At 40.0% G+C, this 19,728-nt stretch overlaps 1 long non-coding RNA gene across 1 annotated transcript; it reads right to left on the reverse strand.

Moving 5' to 3' along the window:
* Positions 1-3,418: 3,418 nt before the first annotated feature.
* Positions 3,419-19,044, reverse strand: LOC122189728. The gene is made up of 4 exons (XR_006181944.1): positions 18,694-19,044; positions 12,609-12,722; positions 5,339-5,428; positions 3,419-3,578 (listed from the first exon to the last, which is right to left on the reverse strand). It is a non-coding gene; the product is annotated as an uncharacterized LOC122189728 (long non-coding RNA).
* Positions 19,045-19,728: the final 684 nt, after the last annotated feature.

The raw sequence follows: 19,728 nt of genomic DNA on the forward strand, positions 1-19,728 counted from the left end.
CACAGTCTTCAAGCCACTCTACCCTAAGCCTGTAGCACTGCATAGGATTGATGTGACCAAAGCACAGGACTTGGCACTTGGGCTCACTGAACTTTGTCACGTTTACTTCAGCCTATCATTATCCTGCAAGATTCTGCCTCCTGTCAGGTTAGGATAAGAAATTTGTAAAATAATGACAATTGGTGGCACGAAATGGCTAAAACAACTAGAACAATGCAGTTAGGAGGTATTTAGTGCTGTGCAGAGGCCCTGCCCAGCTGATCATCCTGTAGGAGAGGGTGAGAGGCTGAATCTGAGCTGTGGAGGTCCTTGCAAACAGCTGCCCAGAAGTGGCAACTGACCATTAGCTATTATCAGTTTGTAATATATAAGAACTTAAGTATTTGTCTGAGGTAAATTAGATGGCTGTTCTGAAAGTAATGTCTCCTATTTTATTATGTTGGCCCACACCACCAGAAGTGGATATTGTTGGTATGGAAGCAGCGGTCAACCCTTCCCACCAATATTCTATTACATTTTGTTGCTGTGTGACAGATGGCAGCAGAGGGTCAGTCTGACAAAGTGGCATCTGGCATGGAAGTGCATATGAAACAAAGATGTGTCACTGAATTCCTCCATGTGGAAAAAATTGCACCAAACAGTGGATGTGAGCACAGTGAGGCAGTGAATGATGCGTTTCAACAGTGGTGACAGTGAGTCACCTCTGCTGGTGCAGATTTTTGAGAGCATGACATGCAGGCTCTTGTTCTTTGCTGGTGACAATGCATACCTAATGGTGCTGACCATGTTGTAATATAGTTTTTTGTAGCTGAAAATCAATCAAAATATTATTGCGCTCTTTGTATCTGTTGTTTCCATGGAAGTAAATAGGAGGCATTATTTTCAGAGCTACATCAATCCAGACACTCTCTTACCTCATCTATTGTCATTCAGGACCTCCTGTGGTTGTTGCAGAAGTGTGCAACGCAAGTGGCTTGTTATTCTTTGGGACAATTTTTCTTGCATATCTTTGGGATTTTTTGTAAGTAAAATCCTGTTTTCTGTGATCATACCAGACAAGAAAGCAGTAACAGCAGGTTGTTTCTATGTGGGGATGGCTGAGCCTGCCTTTCCAGTGAGTAACAGGCCGAGGAGAAGCTGTTTCCAAGGATTGTTACTCATCTCTTGGCTGGGCGTTTTGTACACACAAAAGCAACAGTCTGTATGCTTTATTGGTTGTCCCACAGAAACTCACAGTAGTGAAATATCAACACATTTCAGAAAAATAGTCTGAAATTCATCACAGTAAGAGCAGAGAGCCTCGTCTGTCTGCACAATTGTATATCTCACATGACCACCAGAGTCCATCTTGTGTTTGCAGCGCTGAAGCTGCCCTAGTCTGGGCCACACTGATGGTGTCTCCAAGTCAAGGTGGAGAGAGGAGAACATCTGCTTCCCTCCAAAGTCAGCAAATCCAGCTGCTCGTTTGGAGCCATGGAAGTGAGGGTAATAGCAGGAGCCCAGGAAGGCCTGCTGGGCTCTGGAGGGACCTCATAGTTCTCATCTGGGAACAGACAGGTGCTTGGATGTTTGAGTTCCCTCTGGGGCAGTGGAGGGTGGAGCCAGTGCACTCACAGCACTTGTTGTGGGATGGATCTGTACTGCTGTCTTCAGACGGCTGGTTCATTTGTCAGCTTAGTAAAATTATTTCCAAAGTGGTTTCAGTAACTCTCTTTTGGACAGCAGGTAATTTTCAACAAAATATTTTTATTTTGGATTCTAAGTGCCCTTTTAAGGTAAAATAATTAAATTTGACCTGTAACAGCACTGAGAAATAGATAAGCCTTTAGTGTTTCCCAGGGTAAGTTTGATCAGAAACCATCCTGGGCATTGACTTCTCCAGTGATCATAATACAAAGGCAAATTTGATTTCTCTCTTCAGTTAGGCTACAAATTCCTGTTGGCTTGGATGAGCCTATAATTGCCTGCAGATCACAGACTGGCTTCACTGGAGCTGTTAACATCCTCAAGCAGCACAAATGTTGTCAACTCTTCTTAAAATGTTATTGCTGCCCCTGAACTAAGAGATGGAAGACACGTGGGACATTGTGCATTGACTTTTTTCAGTATAGAAAACTCAGCAGTGTGTGTTTTGTTAAACAGACCGTGCTTCACTTCAGCAGGCAACCAAGTCCTGCAAGCAGACACAGCTGCAGCTGAACAGAGCAGCGCTGGCTGCCAGGCAACTCGCCCACCTCAAACAGCTGAGCAGAAGCTCGAGGGGGCTCCAGCGAATTTCCACCCAAAAGCCCTTCAACAAACAAATCACGCTCTGCCTCAAACTGCGCTCTTTGAAGACGCCATCGGAGAGCGCCACCTCGTGCCATCTCCCACGGCACAGAGCCTCCCTGGCGGCGAGGTTAGCCCGGTGGGTTGGTGGACCTGATACAGGTACCCCCGTCTGGCCTCACGCGGAGGTAGCTCACTTCTAGCGGGACATTTTAACTTAGTGCCGTACTCATTGGGAATCCTGGTGCAGTCAGGCTCAACTGTTCAGGTGAGCAGCCTTAATAGCTGTTGCCCCTGCTGGTTCTCCTTGCTTTCAGAATGTCCCTTCTGGGTCACCTGAAGATCTCTGCACTGTGCTCCTCATGCCTGAGATTCTCAGAGTTTGTATTGACTCAGATGTGAATGACACAGGCTGGTTCCATGAACACGCGTGGTGCATATGGGAAGTGATTTTCAAGTAACTAAAAGTATGGCGCCATTTGAGTGGCCAGGCTGTTAGCCAAACCCAGCAGAACCAACGCTGATTTGGAGCCAATAAAATTTTGGACTTGAGTTGATCCTTTCTGAAGAACACTAATGTATGTCTGAACTGCATTCAATAGATTGCCCCCTAGAAATGGTCTTATTCTTTTGTTTTGTTTTAATTAATCACACTTATCCACTACTCCAGTAAACTGCTGATTGTAAGGAAATGTTAACTAACTTACTTAAGTTACATGCAAGTCTGTAAGAAAGCTAGGAGTTTTCCTGGCTGGGGAGTCTGGCTGATAGAGAAAAGAATGTAATGATGCTTCTCAAGCTCCACTCAAATACCCCATAAATGAGATCCCATTAAAAGTAAACTGTGCATATATACCATTCAGCATCTCAGCTGTCTAAGATTTGCTCCCTCTCAGTGGGACAGGCTCATTTCCAAGGGCACTTCTGAAATGTAGCCCATTTTTGACTGGGAGAAAAATGTAACTCTAAACCCACCTATTTAGAATAGCATCAAAGTAGTAGCATCAAAGCAACTTCTCCTGCACTGTAATTTGTGTAGCTCTGTAGCTGTTCCATTTTCCAGGTATGTCTTTGTTTTTCTGTTGAGAACAGTTCTCCCTTTACAATAGTGTCAATTGGAAAATAACAATTTATTTTTTGATGGTCTGTTTGCTGGATCAATTCCTGGTTCAGCTGTTCAGCTACACAAGCACTTTTGACAGTGGAAAGGGAGCTGAGGGATTTGAGAGGGCAGCTGGAAGCACAGAGGCCACGAGGTCTGTTCAGATCAGCCGCATCAGCTCTTCTTCCAGATGCCAAGCCTCATGCTCCTGTAAGAAGATTTTTGTTGATTACAGTGTTACTGACAATAGGTATACAAGTGTAGCTGTTCTGGGACAATCCTGCATGAATATGTAACGCTATTTTTTTTTTCTGGGACCAAAAGGTATTTTGGTATCTTCAGTATTTCCTACATCAAATTAGAAGTAACCACCCAAGAAGCTACTTCACTATGTTGGTTTGCCTTCCTGTCTTTCAGATCTAGTCCACAGAGCTTACTAATTAACTATATTGATATTTCAACAATCATTAAAGGTTGTCTGAATATCGCAGAGAAAAATGGGACCGCTCCCACTTTTTGGAGGCATTTGTCAGGCTCTCTGCACTCTTGTTGGGCATTTCCATGTGTGCTCTTTTACAAGCAGCATTAAGATTTTTGTCACAGACGTAACAAGCAGCATTGCTCCCTTCTACCTAGCTGGGGGATCCGGGTACTTGAGGTAGGGCTGCACCCCTGAGCCTGGTCCAGGGCCCCTGGCACCCCCCTGCCAGTTGCTAGGCAGCCATGAGCCATGTGCAGCGGAGCGCCAGCCAGGCATTGCTAGGCAGCCTGAGCCACTGGAGAGCACAGAATTAATAAGATTCAAAATTGCTGCTTTGAGAATGCACAAGATAAGAGCAGCACAGAAATAAATAGTTCCACTGTATTTTGACGTGACCTATAATATATTTTCACTTGCAGGATTTTGTCTTCTGCTTCAACCTCATTTTTATAAAGCGTTCTCTGCATCCCTTCTTCATGCTTATCATCACTTTTCAGCAGTCTCTGATGTCAGCGATCCTTCCTCTGCTCTCATCCCCATGACCCTTTCCTCAATCTGTCATCTCAGCTGTTCCCCTCCCATGCTCTGCTGGATCCCCTGTTCCTTTGGCCTCTTTCACTTCGGTTTTCATTCTTTCATCTTCCCCAGCGCAGCCTCCAGGCACTAGATTGCCTCCTGACTTTACCTTTCCATTTTCATTGCACCAACAAATTTGTCCCATATCTTGTTTCCAGCTCCTAATCTAAGCCCCCAGCGCTGTCATTATGCCCAGCTGCCCATAACATGGTAGACTTTTCTTCTTAATCCCCCAAAATGCAGCACATCATGCAGAGGAGTGCATGCAGTGCCCTAAAAGCATTGGAAAAGTGAAGGATCCAGGCTGTTGTGTTGCTGCCATACCTATGCAGAACCTAAAGAATGTCCATTTCTTTCTTCCAAGACCCAAAACAGATAATATAGATACTGTGGTATCTTGGTGACAAGTGACAAGATGGTTCTTATACCAGTAACAAATAAGGCTAAACTGTTTGGTTATAAAAGCATCTCAAGGAAGGGCTGGTATAAAGCAGCCACATAAAGCAGTAGGTGGATATCTGGCTGTGATCCTTTTTACTTGCAAATCTTTTTTGGCCTTCTTTTATATCATGGCTTTGTGGGTGGTTAGTCTCAATATGAAAAGAATCAATCCAATTGCAAGGGTAGGCACTGAGTGATAGTTTTCTGAAAGGACCCATGCAGGTTTGGCCCAGACATCAGTTGGTAGGCTGGAATTTCCTGAAGGAATAGCTGTTGGAGAATGACAACCCCTTAAAAAGGAAGCTTTTCTTTGTTGCATACATACCCAATAAAATTTCCCCTGAGTAAGATTTCTCACTCTACATAGAGCTTCTTATTGAAACCAGAGAGAGACTGTTCCCAGAAAAAGTAATATTCTGGCAATTAGCAGTGATATATAGAGGAATATAGACTTGCAGAGGCAAGTATACCATGTCTCTGACTTGAAAGCAGGCACTGGGAGGTTGATGCCTCGTGTCAGCAGTGTCTTCGACTCTCATAGTTCTTTGGAGTGAGCTTCCCTAACAGGAAAAAAAACACAACTCAAGGTCTTGAGAAATGTTTTGAAGTCTCAAAATACTATTAGTACCATTTTTGTTCTGTTTTGCACCACTGGATAACAGCTATGAAGATAACACAAATGAAAATCTTCCAGAGTGTAATGAATGCACAAACCATTCCGGGTTTGGTGGAGCCTATTTGCTCAGGTATTATTTACAGGGTTGTCACTCCTATAACTGCTTCCTACAGATGTAGATCCTAGGATGGCTTCGCAAATTCATGCAACACCGCATGGCCTCAGGCTAGTGGTGAAAACAGAGCTAATAAGCTATTTCAAGATATACTTGCTATATACAGAACAGAAGTGTCTCTGTTTGGTGTACCCTGGAGCATCCCTAATGGCAACAGCATCCAGGTTTTCCTATTGTCATCATTTCCCAGTCTTGCATGACCCTAGGCAAGGGAGACTTGACCACTGTAATACCATCAGCTAGTTTTCGTATACACTCAAAATTAATTAGTTCACTGTCATGGCTATATCTAATTGCAACCCTCAGCCTAATTTATTTCCTGTCCTCATTACTAATTTTCTCCATGTTAATTGGATGGGTAAGACCCAGAATGCAGTAAACATCTAAGCTTCAGTTCTCATTGTCTCAGAGCTAACATTTGATCAATCTATTAATTCTTTTTTTTTTTTTTTTTTTAATCCATTTAAAATGCTTACTTACATTTTTGTGCCACAGAAAAAGAAATCAAAGACTCTTCCAAAGGTTCTTAGCATAATGCAAAACCTTAAAAGAATATATTAGTGCAAAGGCAGTTAAATTGCACAACTGCATAGTATTTGAGGAAATTTGAGCACGGACAGGAATTACTTTTATATGTTTTCTATTGAAAAGATTGGAGTTTTTCTAAGGCCTGTGGTTTTTTGATGCAGATTAAAAGCATTCATGTTCCGTACTGATTAATTGGTATGCCTCTTTTGCATTTAAATATATACTTCATTGAATTGCAGTTTTCCATCACAAAGCAGAAAAGAAAAAATAATTAAATGATAACATCATGCTAGTGCAGAAAGAGTGTTATTTTCACAACAAAAACAAACATTTGACAGCAATTCTGCAGTGATAGTATTTTTCAACACAATAGTAGGATGGCAAAATAAGTCACAGTATAATAGCACTTTTTCTGTAAGTAAAAACACATTACAGATGTTGGATTTGTTCCAGGTCCCACTAAAACGGTAAGGCTTCAACTGGAAGTAATATTGAGTCTGTGGGGTTCAGCCGTGTTTGAAAAAGAGTATCTTCAATAGCCATTGAATCCGAAAGTAATGGGATTGGATGCAGAGCAACTCTTGCATGCACTTGTCTACTGAAAATCATTTCCACACTAAGATAACAGTGACATCCTCCTTGGCACTGTCCTAGTCAGAGTCCAAACACAGACTGTGCAGATAATGAGGGCAAAAGTCATTACCCATAGACTGAGGCTATTCTCTGTTGGGAGCATTTTAAAATAAATCAGGCCATTTAGTGCATTTCAATGGAATTTAACGGCTAAGCACTGCTCAGAGTAAACATTTTTTTCTTTCTTGTTATGTCTCATTACGTAACAGGAACAATCTTTTGTGCCTGTGAGATTGATTACATGTCTCAAACCTAGCTGAGCTATTAATCAGTCTCTGCAACCTCTTATTGTTTCCTGGAGCACAACGCAGTAAAAATTCTCCTTTAATTATCACTAATGAAAGTTATCTCCAGTGAAAGTGAATATGTGCCACTGGAAAATGACTTGGTTCAGAGGGCAGCAAATGCAAATATAAACTATCTTTATGATGCATAGGCACCATTGGAAGCAAATATGTAAATTACTAATGGCAGGTTCCTGCTATGCTCAACAATTTGGTGTCAACATTAGCTGTGAAGGTTTCGATTTATTTGACATAACCATAATAATCCCACAGTATTTTTCTGACCATTGTACTTGTTGAAGGGTTGGGGACTTTTAAACACTATCACGTAATAAATATATATGTATTTAATACTAAAAATGCTTCCAATATCATTTAAAAGGATTTGGAGTACAAAATGGATTAATTATTCTTGCCAGATCTTCTTATTAAATAACGAAACTGTCTGACCCTTTACTCTCTATCTGACATGTTTGTATTTCTTAAAATGTCTTTGGAGTATAAGGTGGAATCTATCTAGGAATCTCTCAGTGGAAGAGATCTGATAACAAAATATATCCATTAATAAACAAGGAAATAATGGCTACATTTCTTTAGTATTATTCTAACTACAAAGGAGATCAAGATGCTGCTTTAAATGGGAGATGTAGTGTACTGTAACGTACGCGAAATCTGTTGTTAAGCACTGCCTTGTAATGCTTTTTTTTCAGTTGGTTATACCTTTGCCAGTCTTATTTTACCCCTAATAGCACACGTTTCTACTTCAGGCTTTTTTTTTTTTTCTTCAGGAAATTTATGAGAAAGAAACACTGAGAAATGCAGTCTATTTAACCCATTACAAATATTTCAGCTGAGAGATAAGCAGCCCTCTATTTTGATGAGGACTTTGAAGTTTGGCAGAAGGTAATTTCAGGGATATGGCTCTTGTTCCTTCTGAAAAAACCTGACAACATTTGGTTAATTTGTACGCTTCTAAAACCACTGTATGTGCATATTGTCAGTAGAGTTTTTAGCGTTAGTATACATCTACTCAGAGACAGGTCTGCACTGCTAATATTTCTCTGTGCACTAAAAGGGCCAAGAGATGTTCTCTGCATTTATTCTTGTTAACTATACAGTATCACTGTGAAATAGAAGGATTATATCCCCCATCAGTGGATAAATATGTAATATACTATATGTCAATACGGAGTTAATAGCATTAATAAAATATACTATGTATTCATACTACATATATATATATACACTACCAATTATTCCTGTTATATAGTGGTAATTTGCTGCAGGTCTAAACAGCCAAATCCTGATGCTGGTTTTGCTATTGGCCACATACTGGAGCCTCAGCAGGCTAAAACAATATATTAACCAGTTAATTATCTAGTGGGCATATCCTATGCATGACCATCATCCTGTGGTCTCGTAGACAAGTTGATGTTTGGCTGTATATCATACATGCTTATAAAGGGGGCAAGTCTTTTTTGTCAGAGAAATTTGTAGAAACAGACTCTTTTGAAAATTCTTTTGGTTTCCAGAGAAAGAAAAAAATTATTTTGTCAGAAAGAATTGGGCTGAATATCTTCTCCTAAATGGCTAATATAAATATTTTTTTATTATTATTTTCATTGTGTGGCTTGAAAAGTTGCTCACCTGATTTCATATAAAAGAATTTGGTATTCAACTGCTCTCTTGTTCTGCATTATGAAGACAGCAGCAAATTTGACATATGGTGCCTCATCCAAAACCATCATTTCTTTATAACTGAAAAAGCCCCATTTCAGTTAACTCTTTTAATGTTAGTTACAGTAGCCTCACACTGTCTAATAGTCTATTAGAACAATAAAGTTGCTAGAATGTGATTTACCATTACGGTTCTGTGATGGATATAAATTACATCAACCTGTAACAGAAGCCTACATCTCAAGTCATTCTGTTGCTGCAGTTCAGCTGGAAGGCAGCTGGTGTTGGCCGAAGTAGCAGTGAGTCAGTCACCAGCCTGCTTCCTTCTGGCGTGACCACCGCTATCATGGCCACATGGCACGCTGGGATTAGGCTGGAAGCAACTAGCTCCTGCCTTGGTCCGTGGCAAATAACAGTATTCTATGGATCTGAATCTCTCTTGTTTTAGCCCTTAGGCAGTATTAGTAAGAATTCAGAAATGACTGAGAAAGTTGTATATATCAGTAGAATATGTTGCTTTTTAGACTTTATAATTTCAAGTGTTCCTACTGAATATGGCCTGGAGCTTCCAATACAAAAGCTGTCAGACATTTCTGCAGCTCTAAGGTACTGCACAGCTTCTGCAATCCTAAGGGTCGCTTTGCCATATGACTTTTCACAGATTTGCATACAAATGTATTTTTCTAAGGTTTGGTGAGGTCATAAGGGAATATATTTGTTTGTAAGTGCCCAGGAATAAGGATCACAGCAACAATCTACTGATTCATGTTTATTCCATTGCTAAGGCTTATTCACAAAAAAAGATTCTACAAGTTATCTTGATCCATGTAAAACCATTTTAGTGCAAGAGCTTTTAATCAAATGAAACATGAGGTTTTGTTTCAAAGTACTGGTGGTTCACAAGGTACAAAAAATAAAATAAAAGAGATTATTCATTATGAAGTGAGAGTTCTCTTATGCAGGGTTATACGGAAACAATTATATTGATTTCAAGTTCGTGCCTTAATATATGTTGAAAATCTCGTGACAGTAGACTGGCTTTGTTTGCCCCCACAAGCAGACCTTTCTTATCATTTATCTTCTGAATTTATGTTAGAAAACTTCAGAATAATGAGAGAGCACGTTTCACCCTCAGCTAGCATTTCCTTAAGTAAGCAATGCACTACTTGTTTTATGTAGTAGTGGCTGAAACAACTGGAAGTTAAGACGTCAGCTGACTATGGTTGATATAATTTATATTTCTTCACCTCTATTGGTTAATAATAAGACATTTTAGTCACAGCAAGGTTTATTTTGATATAAACTGGTAATCTGAAAGCTAATCTAAAGACACAAAGGCAATATATGTCACCAGTTCTAGCTGCGGGGTTGGTTAGAATGATATTTCTTCCTTCTCAGTATTACTGACATTTGGAAATCTGCTTTTATGTTTGTTTATATTACTCCTTAATTAATCCAGGATAATTTTGCACATCTTCTCCTACCAATTAAAGTTATTTGGTTTTGTTCAGCCATTTCTCAACATCATACCTGTAGAAAAGAGAGGACAGAAATTTGTTTTCTGTAAGACACACTGTCTCATCTGTTTTTCAGGGAGGGTCACATTACATTAATGAAATGATGTCACAGCAAGATGAAAGAATCGATCCTATCTACTTACCCAGCCCAGATGTTTAGGACACACCTGACTTCTGTGTGGGTGTGAATGAAGGAACATATTTACCTCACACGTGCAAAGCCACAGTAAAAACAACAACTGTACTCCAGCAGGACAGGAGTACCTGTTACCATACCACCAAAGTGCTTCAGCTTCATTGTGGGAATCTAGCTCTTTTATAAACAGCAGTGTAACAAGCCCCAGTGGCAATCAACTGTGCCATGGGCACAGAGGTTTCCTAAAACAGCTGCATAATGCAGGAGCTTCTGCTGGTGTGGTTTTGTAGCCCAAACTTGGCCCTTTTCACACCAAGAAAAATCTGTAGCCCTGGCTTTCTTAGGACATTTCAGCTGTTCAGCAGAATCCAGTTTATTCTGGTTGGAATGGGTAGAGGTATTTCTGAGAGCAGCTCCAGAGGCAGATCAGAGGGGCAGCAATAGGCGGCTGTGGGTATGGAGGAGGGGGTGACTTCTTCAGCCAGCTTGGAAGCCTCTGGCAGGGAATGTGTGAATGCAGACGGTGTTTATAGTAAAGTTTTAAAAATGCATTTACTCTATTAAAATGTAATCTAAATCAATTAAAAGGGTGAGCGATTTGAAAATTAATCATTTGTATCTATTTTGCTTTTAACTCCTGGCCTTTGACTAGAAGGGGAATTGAGTTTTATGACAGTGAGCTGACACCTTTGTTCTGTTGTGTGGTAGCAATGATAATGGGAGGACAGGTTGGACTAGATCTTGTAGGTCCTTTCTGACCTTGTGATTCCATGATTCTATGCCATTCTACTCTTTCGAATAGTACCTGATCTGTGAGCTAATCTGATAAATGAAGACATTTTGTGCCCTTTGTATGCATTTTAAAGAGTTTGAGTGTGCAAACACACTGTTCTGGATATGGTGGGCTCCATAAGAAAGCAAATATTTTGAGACATGAAACAGATGCAGACCAAAGGAAGTAAGGTCCATTTGCAATGAATGAACATGCATCACAGAGCTTCTTTCTAGGGTGAGCATGAGTCTTCTCCTACTTTTAACAAAACTATTTCAAATGACTTTGTTTTCACAAGTTATTCCCAACCCTTTTCTATTCCTCGTCTTAATAATGTAAAATGCCCAGGACTGTTCACATCAGGACTAATTCTGCTTCTTTTTATACCCCAATTTCCTATTTAAGACATGTGAGACAATTTCATATTTCCAATATCTGAGGTTAAAAAGTCATTATTTTGTCATTTCTGTGAGTATTTGTTCTGTTTCCATCCCCTATACCAATTATGGCATGGGTTCTTTGATGAAATGATGCTGTAATGATGCAGCAAACATGAAACCCTTTCACATAAATAAGTGAAAAAACAAAAGCAACTCCCTTCTGCAAAAAGTTATAAACCGGGCTGAGCTGCTTGTAATGCAAGATTTGCAGCTGACAGGCATTTATCTGAAGGGTTCATACAAGTCGAAAGTAATCCACAAAGAAATTTGTAGCTCTGTTTTAAAAAAAAACTTAGAAACCCAAAGCTCATCCCATCTGCAGAGTTTCAAAGAGGCATGAAATGATACAACATCAGGTGAGCAAACAGAGCAACAAAAACAGATCTTTAATAACAGTACTTTAAATGTATTTTTTTGGCTTACAGTAAAGGGAGAACAGAGAAGATCTAGTTATCTGCAGGTTCTAAATTTAGATATTCCTAAATCGGCATGTCCAGATTAGTCACATCCAAGAGTTCTAAAAGAGCCAGCAAAGAGCAGATTGTTAATATTAATTCTCAGTCAGTTTTCAAACACTGGAGAAATTCCAGAGCGCTTAAAGAATGCAAAGGTTGTGCCACTATTGAAAAAAAGATTGATAACCATCGTAGTCCTATTAGCTTAACATTGATCCCAGGTACGCGAGACAATGACCAACAGGAGATTCCATTAAGAAACAGTTTTTATACACCAACCTACCTATCTACATGTTTATCTACTACAGACTGCTTAGCATATGTATTCAGATTTCTGTAAAATACTCAGCTTTGCAATTAATTTTGATTGAAAACTACAGTAAAGCTCTAAAAAAAGACCACCGTGATTAGGAGATTGAAAAAAAAAAGTTACAGGAACAAATTGTCATGATAGAATAATCTGATGAGTGAGTTGCAAAAACAGTGTTACAGAAAATGACCACTTACACTTGGAACTACACTTGTTGGAACAAAAACTTGAAGAGTACACGCTTCTCACATGGGTCCTCAGCTACAAACAGGATATGAGAATCGTTACTTTTAGGCTCTTGACCATCTCACCTGTCAAAAGAGTCAACAAATTCTGGATGTATGAATGGGAATATTGAATCTGGATAAGGCAGTATCTCATTCCTCAACTGCTTCTTTGATACTGATACAACTATTACTGCAGCATTGTACCTAGCAGTGGCACCTGTGATTTATGAAAGGAAGGACATAAGAATGAATTCACTAAAGTGGAAACATCACTGAATTCAATTCCAAATAAAAGCAATAAATGGTCTGCTTAGTTTCTATTTATAAAGATTCATAGAAGGATTGTTGGTGAACCTTTCATGAGAATTATAGTGAACTGTGAAAGCCAACATGCAAAGTTACAGAAAGATTTTAAAAAACAAAAAACAAACAAACAAACAAAAAAACAAAGGTAGGCAAATAAATGCAATAAATAGGGCATATTTTCATCATTCTCTTTTGTATGGCAAATCTGTAATACTAACATTCGGTTTCAGAATGTTTTAAGTGATCTATTTGACCACCAAAGACCTGGGCTTAAGTGATGATGTAAGTGCTCTTCAATGGCTACATCTTTGGTTAAAGATTTATAATGGCTGCTGAGGCTGCCCTCTGCCCTCTTTTACATAACTCAGTGTGACAAACAGACTTGGACAAAGTTTGTTTTCAGTCACGTAGCTGCCCAGCCTGCCACTCAGCTGGGGCTGCACATATCTCTCTATGTACAGCAGACTGATTTGACTATAAATACTTTTCCAAAGTCTTCCATGGATTCAACAATGTTTTTCCATGTATCTCAATTGTCTCTATTTCTTTTATTGTTTTCTTAGGAACCAAAAGTAACGTACCTTGAGAACTATTAAGCAGACTTTTTGATTTTTTTCCCCTACTTTTTGGGAAACAGAAGAAGAACTGACAGCTGTCTTTCCTCATTAACCTTTCTGGAATTTACAGAATCTTCAGTACCAAGGAAAAAAACAACAACACCTAAGACATTTAATTTCTCCTTTTGTCCTAACTATTAATCCAGTCATTTTCAGCTCTTATTAATATTTCATTATATTCTATTATTTCCCCATTTTAAATGGGGAAAAACTGGAAGGTTCTTGTTTTCTCAACTGTAGTTCACCTGGCTCCCTCACCTCACTGAAGCAAGCAGACCATGTCACCCAAAAGTCTGGAGCAGAGATGACTCCTCTGCTTCAGTCCAGAAGAAATCATCTGACACTAAAGACTGAAACAATTCCTGAATGTCAGATTTATTTCACAACACAGCTTCTCAGATAAACTTTATTGGATAATGGCTAGCACTAGGCCTGACCTGATTTTGAGGGTGAAAAAGCCATGGTATTAAAGCTGGCTAACTGCCACCGTGTTCTGAAGAAGTCAGGTTTTTTACAGGACTCATGGGGCAAGGGACCTGAGTGCTAATGGAGATTGTAATGAAGTAGTGCTGAAGAACCCAACTAAACTCAGTCTAAAGTCCTTTTGAGGGTTTGTTTGTTGGAGGACTTACTCCAGTAAATCACCCCTATCTGTTAGATCAGGTTGTTGAAACCCATTGACCAAGAATTCAGTGGTATATTTTCTGCCGGAATAAATACACAAAAGGATAGACTCAGGACAAAAAACACTTGAATTCAGTCCTCCTTGCCAGTTGTATTCCAGGTTTTGTGTACTAGTAAATACGTTTCATGAAAATATTTCAGCAACATCATTTTTCAGACTCTAGAAAGAACAATAACTTTCATTTGCTAGAATTTTAAAAGAACAGGCCTAAACTAGGGATGTTATTTTTTATTTCCTTCCAGAAATTGAAAGAAATATCACAAGAGCTGTCTGGCTATAAATATGCCATTGCATAAGCACATTAATGCGATACAGCCACAGTATTTTGTTTGCTATTCCCACAAGGCAAATTACACAATGATAGGCTTCTAAAACTTTAGCTGCACTAGTAGCAAGGATAAGAAGCGCAAATGTCAAAACATAAAACAAAGTTTGATTTTCAGAATTAAATTCTACTAATTTGCATTATGAAAATGCGTAACACTATGAACATCCCCAAATCAACCAAGCAAGTCCAAATTTATATCATTTTAAATGACAGCGCAATTTAACTACTGGTTACTACATTTTTTTACTGAAATAAAAGAATGTTTGTTCTGAGCAGTCTGCTCCTGCTGTTTATAAGAAGACACAGTCTGCCATTGCTGCAAGATGAAATTCTAAAGCTCATTTCTTGGCTGTGTATGGGAACTGGATTTTTTTAATGTTCTTTCTGGAATATGCGAAACATGAACAATTCTGTTATTACTATCTGCTGGCTTTACAACAATAATACCTTGAGGCACTAAGGAAAACTGAACTTTATTAAAAATGTCATAAAAGAAATGAATAGTAAGCTTAAAGAAAAAAAGAAAGGCATTATACTTTACACCTGCAAAGATGTAAACTTGTAAAAGGTTTCGACTTCATAAATACTATATAGTTAAATGCAAAGTCAAATGCTGCTAAATGTCTTTAGAAGTATAATAATATTTTGTTCTCCAAAAGATGTATTATGACACAGATTTGAGCTGATATTTCTGTTACTGCCTCCTATTTTTGAAACACATGAGCTAGGGGGAGGCAGGTGGGGGAACAAAAACATAGCTCACAATATTGACTGCTGAAAGACCTGAGATATCTAAACTGAATATCTTGAAAGAGATTTAAAATTGGGTATGTCATCTTTAACTCTTCGGGTGTCTTCATGGAGTCTTATCGTTAGGAAAAGTGGCCTAATGATTAAAAATAATTCCATTATTTAATCCCCGACTGTGAAATTAGTTGGTATTTCTAGTTGAGGAAAGTATCTGAACTTCACAAGAAAACTTCCACTCCCAAAGGCATTATTGTTCATTTCAAACTAGTCTTTTCCCCAAAGGGCTTTTCCTGAAGAATAGAGATTATCCTAACATGAGAAGACAAACTTCAACTGCTGTTTTTACAATATTCAAGGTAAGCAAATAGTTCTCTTTCTCCAGAGCTCTTGATTTTTACACAAATATCTTTCATAATTTCATTAAAAATCATGTAGTAAATGTCAACTGACACATCAGCCTTTCTACTGTGAACAATGTAGAAAATTACACCTTAGACTCCTTTGCTCTATCCTTGGACAATATCTTTCCATTCCTCACAAGCATGTACATTTGAATTAGAAATTTTAATGCTAATTTAGTTCTTCATAATTATGACTATTAGTTTTTAAATAATTCATTCTCTCTCTGCTGGATTACATACTTCAAAAAGTAAGCTTCACTGAAATTACATGCTCTTGGATCTGGTAGCTTACAGATTTGCTCATAATGCATATGAGACTGTGGTCTACTTTCTTAAGCACCATTTACAAATATTTCTGTGAAATACTCTGCTGTGATTCAGACCCTTGAGGGAGCAATTGGCATAATTGGTTCCAGTTTCTGCTTTTCACTTGCATAATGTTACTGACTCCTTTGTCCCAGTAAAATGAAGGTGATCATAGGATCACAGAATATCCCAAGTAAGAAGGGGACCCATAAGGATCAAGTTCAACTCCTGGCTTCACACAGGACTAACTAAAAATCAAACTATATTTCTGAGTGTTATCCAAACATCTTTGATCCACAGCAGCTTGGGACTGTGCCCACTGCCTGGGGAAGCTTGCTTCGTGCTCTCCAACCTCTGGTGGATAAAGTTCTTGGGTCCCCCACCTGACCGTTCCCTGACTCAGGTCCTGTTGCTGTCGTGCCCTCTGCTGAACAAGAGCCAGCAGTGTGCCCAGGTGGCCAAGGCCAATGGCTTTCTTGTGTAGCCCGCTGGAGAAGGGAGGTGATTGTCCCCCTGATACTCAGCTCTGATGAGGCTGCATCTTCAGTACTGAGTTCGGTTTGAGCTTCTCATTACAAGAAAGACATTGAGGCCCTGGAGCTTGTCCAGGAAAGGGGAAAAAAGCTGTGAGGGGTCTGGGGCACAAGTCTTATGAGGAGTGGCTTATAAGGAACTGGGATTGTTCAGTCCGGAGAAGAGAAGGCTCAGGGGAGACCTCCTCTGTCTCTACAACTGCCTGAAAGGAGGTTTGTGCTGAGGTGGTGGTCAGCCTTTTCTCACAGGTAGGAGGAGAGGGAGTGGCCTCAAGTTGCACCAGGGGAGTTTCAGGTTGGATATTAGGAAAAACTTCTCAGAAAGAGTGGTGAGGCACTGGAATGAACTGCCCAGGGAGGTGGTGGAGTCACTGTCTCAGGAGGTGATGTTGTACTAAGGAACGTGGTTTAATGGGCAGCATTGGTGGTAGGTGGATGGTTGGACTAGATGATCTTAGAGGCCTTTTCCAACAGTAATGGTTCTATAATTCTACGCTGGTAAGTAAGCAGATAGCAGCGCTCAGCGCTGCCCCTCTGCTCCCCTCATGAGGAGCTGCAGGCCACCATGAGGACTCCCCTCAGCCTCCTCTGGGCTGAACAAACCAAGCAACCTCAGTCACTCCTCACAGTCTTGCCTTCCCTATCTTTGTAGCTTTTGTGATCTTCTGGGATGCACTGGAAGCATCTGCTAGAAATTTAGTTCAGATCTGGAGTACAAATAAGAAGGACACTGAGGGACAGTGTCACCTTACATGTGGCATAGAAAGAGAAGGTACTTAGCACATCAGACCTTGATATGCTGTCCTGTAGCACTGCTGGACTCAACAACCACCCCTACTCTGTCTGTGAAGAACAGGTCTGAGTTTATACTCAGGATCAGGATCTTGTCTGATTTTTCTTCAGTATCCTGTAAATGTTCTCCTTCCAGGACTAGAACAGCACACTTGCATACAGGATTTCTTATCTTAACATTTCAAGAAATGCCTCATATTAGCAATTCACACACTCTCCTTTAGTGGACTATGAAGTACCAGCTAAAGAGAAGTGTGACAATAGAAAGTACTGAGACATGTCAAGTGTCACACATTACACACACTGCCAAACCACTCTCGTAGCAGAAAAAGGAAAAGGGAAAGGGAAAGGGAAAGGAAAAGGAAAAGGAAAAGGAAAGGAAAAAGGAAAAGAAAAAGAAAAGGAAAAAGAAAAAAAGAAAAAGAAAAAGAAAAAGAAAAAGAAAAAGAAAAAGAAAAAGAAAAAGAAAAAGAAAAAAAGAAAAAGAAAAAAAGAAAAAGAAAGAAGAGCTGCTCATACTTACAATTGCTTTGGCAGCTGCTCCTGCATAGTGACAGAAACACAATCAAGTTCAACACAGAGATCATTATCAGATTTTACAAACATGGTCATTCTGAACAGGTTCCCAGAAGATGCAGATGACAGAGAGTAATCAAATAATTTTGTTCCCTAAGTAATGAAGTCAGGGTCCCCAGACTGCGACAGGAATGTAGATCCACTCTTATCTTTGTGCAACAGATCAGAAGGCTTTCTTTATTACTTATGCTTCAAATCCAATTGTTGTTAACTCTACATGGAACTCACTACACTGAGAATACAATATGTACACATAAGGACAGTTAATGGCATGCTAGTTAATATCATATACAAGCATTTAAATTAAATAGTCATTTCTGATGTGCTCTCACAGGCTCACCAGCACTCATAATTTGCCTCTCATTTACTATTTCATCCATGTCTCAGAGATTGATGGTACTAGTTATTTTGAGTTACTTCATTTTCAAGTGCCTCATTCTGGGTTTACGGATCTTACACACCTTCAGTGCAAAGATGGCGGCTTCTGTTTTGCACACAGCCATTAAACAGGTTGTCATTTGCATCTCCTCCTCCCAGTGAAAGTCTGGGAAGCATTCATTATAAAAATGCAGACTGTGTTTCTCTTAAATCAATTAAATGGTAAATGTAATTATAGATTTTCTCAGGTAAATAGAATTTACACATCATCTGGCCTCACAAGAGGACCTTCATTTCCTTATTACTTTTTTGCAGTTAACTCTTGCACACTCAAAGAATCCATATTTATACAGAGACCCACTTATCTTCGAACAAACACTTACCTTTGATCTGTGCTTCTGTCGTTCCTACCTTTGTGGATAGATGGATATTGGTATAAAACATACAAGAGTTTTAGAAATCTCCCACTAGGGATGAAAATTTCAGAGAAGTTCTTCTGTAACAATTGTGTGAGTGGAGCAGTGATGTTTATAACGTGGGTTTGTCCTTTGCCCACTGTGGTGAATCCTGTCTGAACACCTCTGCAAGTGTCAGCTGCTCTCCAGCAAAGCTCTCCCTGGCCAGATGGCTGCTGACCTTGTGGAATGAAGTAGCTCAGCAGAGCATGGGCTGATCTGCATTAATTCCCTCTCTGTGAAGCTTTTGCTTTTCCACCAGAGGGCACATACTGTGAGCACACAACTGCCTTAAGAGGAATTTAAAATACATTTTAATGTGTACCAGATATAGGACTTGACTGGAGTGCCAAGGTTTTGTACTCTGTGTGGAGAGGCTACTAATTCATCATGAGACTCACTGGATAAACTATTCCACTTGCTACAAAATCAGTTTTAGCATACTTTCGTCTGATCTTGTGTGCTGGATGCACAGTGCTTTTGGGTAAGGGCATTTGTTTAGCTACTTAGACAGCTCACTGTACCACAACAGCACCCATTCTGAACACGACAGCAATAGCTATTTCCGTGGTTCCAGGCTTTAAAAATCTAGGAATGGGATTTTAAATTAAGTAGGAGTCATTGAATGTGTAACCACAGAGATATTTCAGCTGAAGTATGTCGAAGCGGGGGGCGGGGGAGGGGGGAGGGTAAGAGGCAACTGTGAGAGGGCAGCAAGCAGCAAGGCAGACGGATAGGCCAGCAGGGGATCCCCTGAAGGTACACGGTCAGCACCGTAAATGGGCTGAGTGTGGCACATTTTGAACGTTCACTCACATCCCGGCGTTGGAGGCCGCAGCGGACGGGCAGGCCGCGACGGCGAGGCCCACGGCGCCTCAGAGCCAGCCGGGCGCCGTGCCGTGCCGTGCCGTGTCACCAGGCCCCGGAGCCGGGCGGTGGCGAACTACGATTCCCAGCGAGCCC

The sequence above is a fragment of the Lagopus leucura genome, unplaced genomic scaffold (genome assembly GCF_019238085.1).
Source record: "Lagopus leucura isolate 7727_CA_CO unplaced genomic scaffold, USGS_WTPT01 Super-Scaffold_100157, whole genome shotgun sequence".
Classification (NCBI taxonomy): Eukaryota; Metazoa; Chordata; class Aves; order Galliformes; family Phasianidae; genus Lagopus; species Lagopus leucura.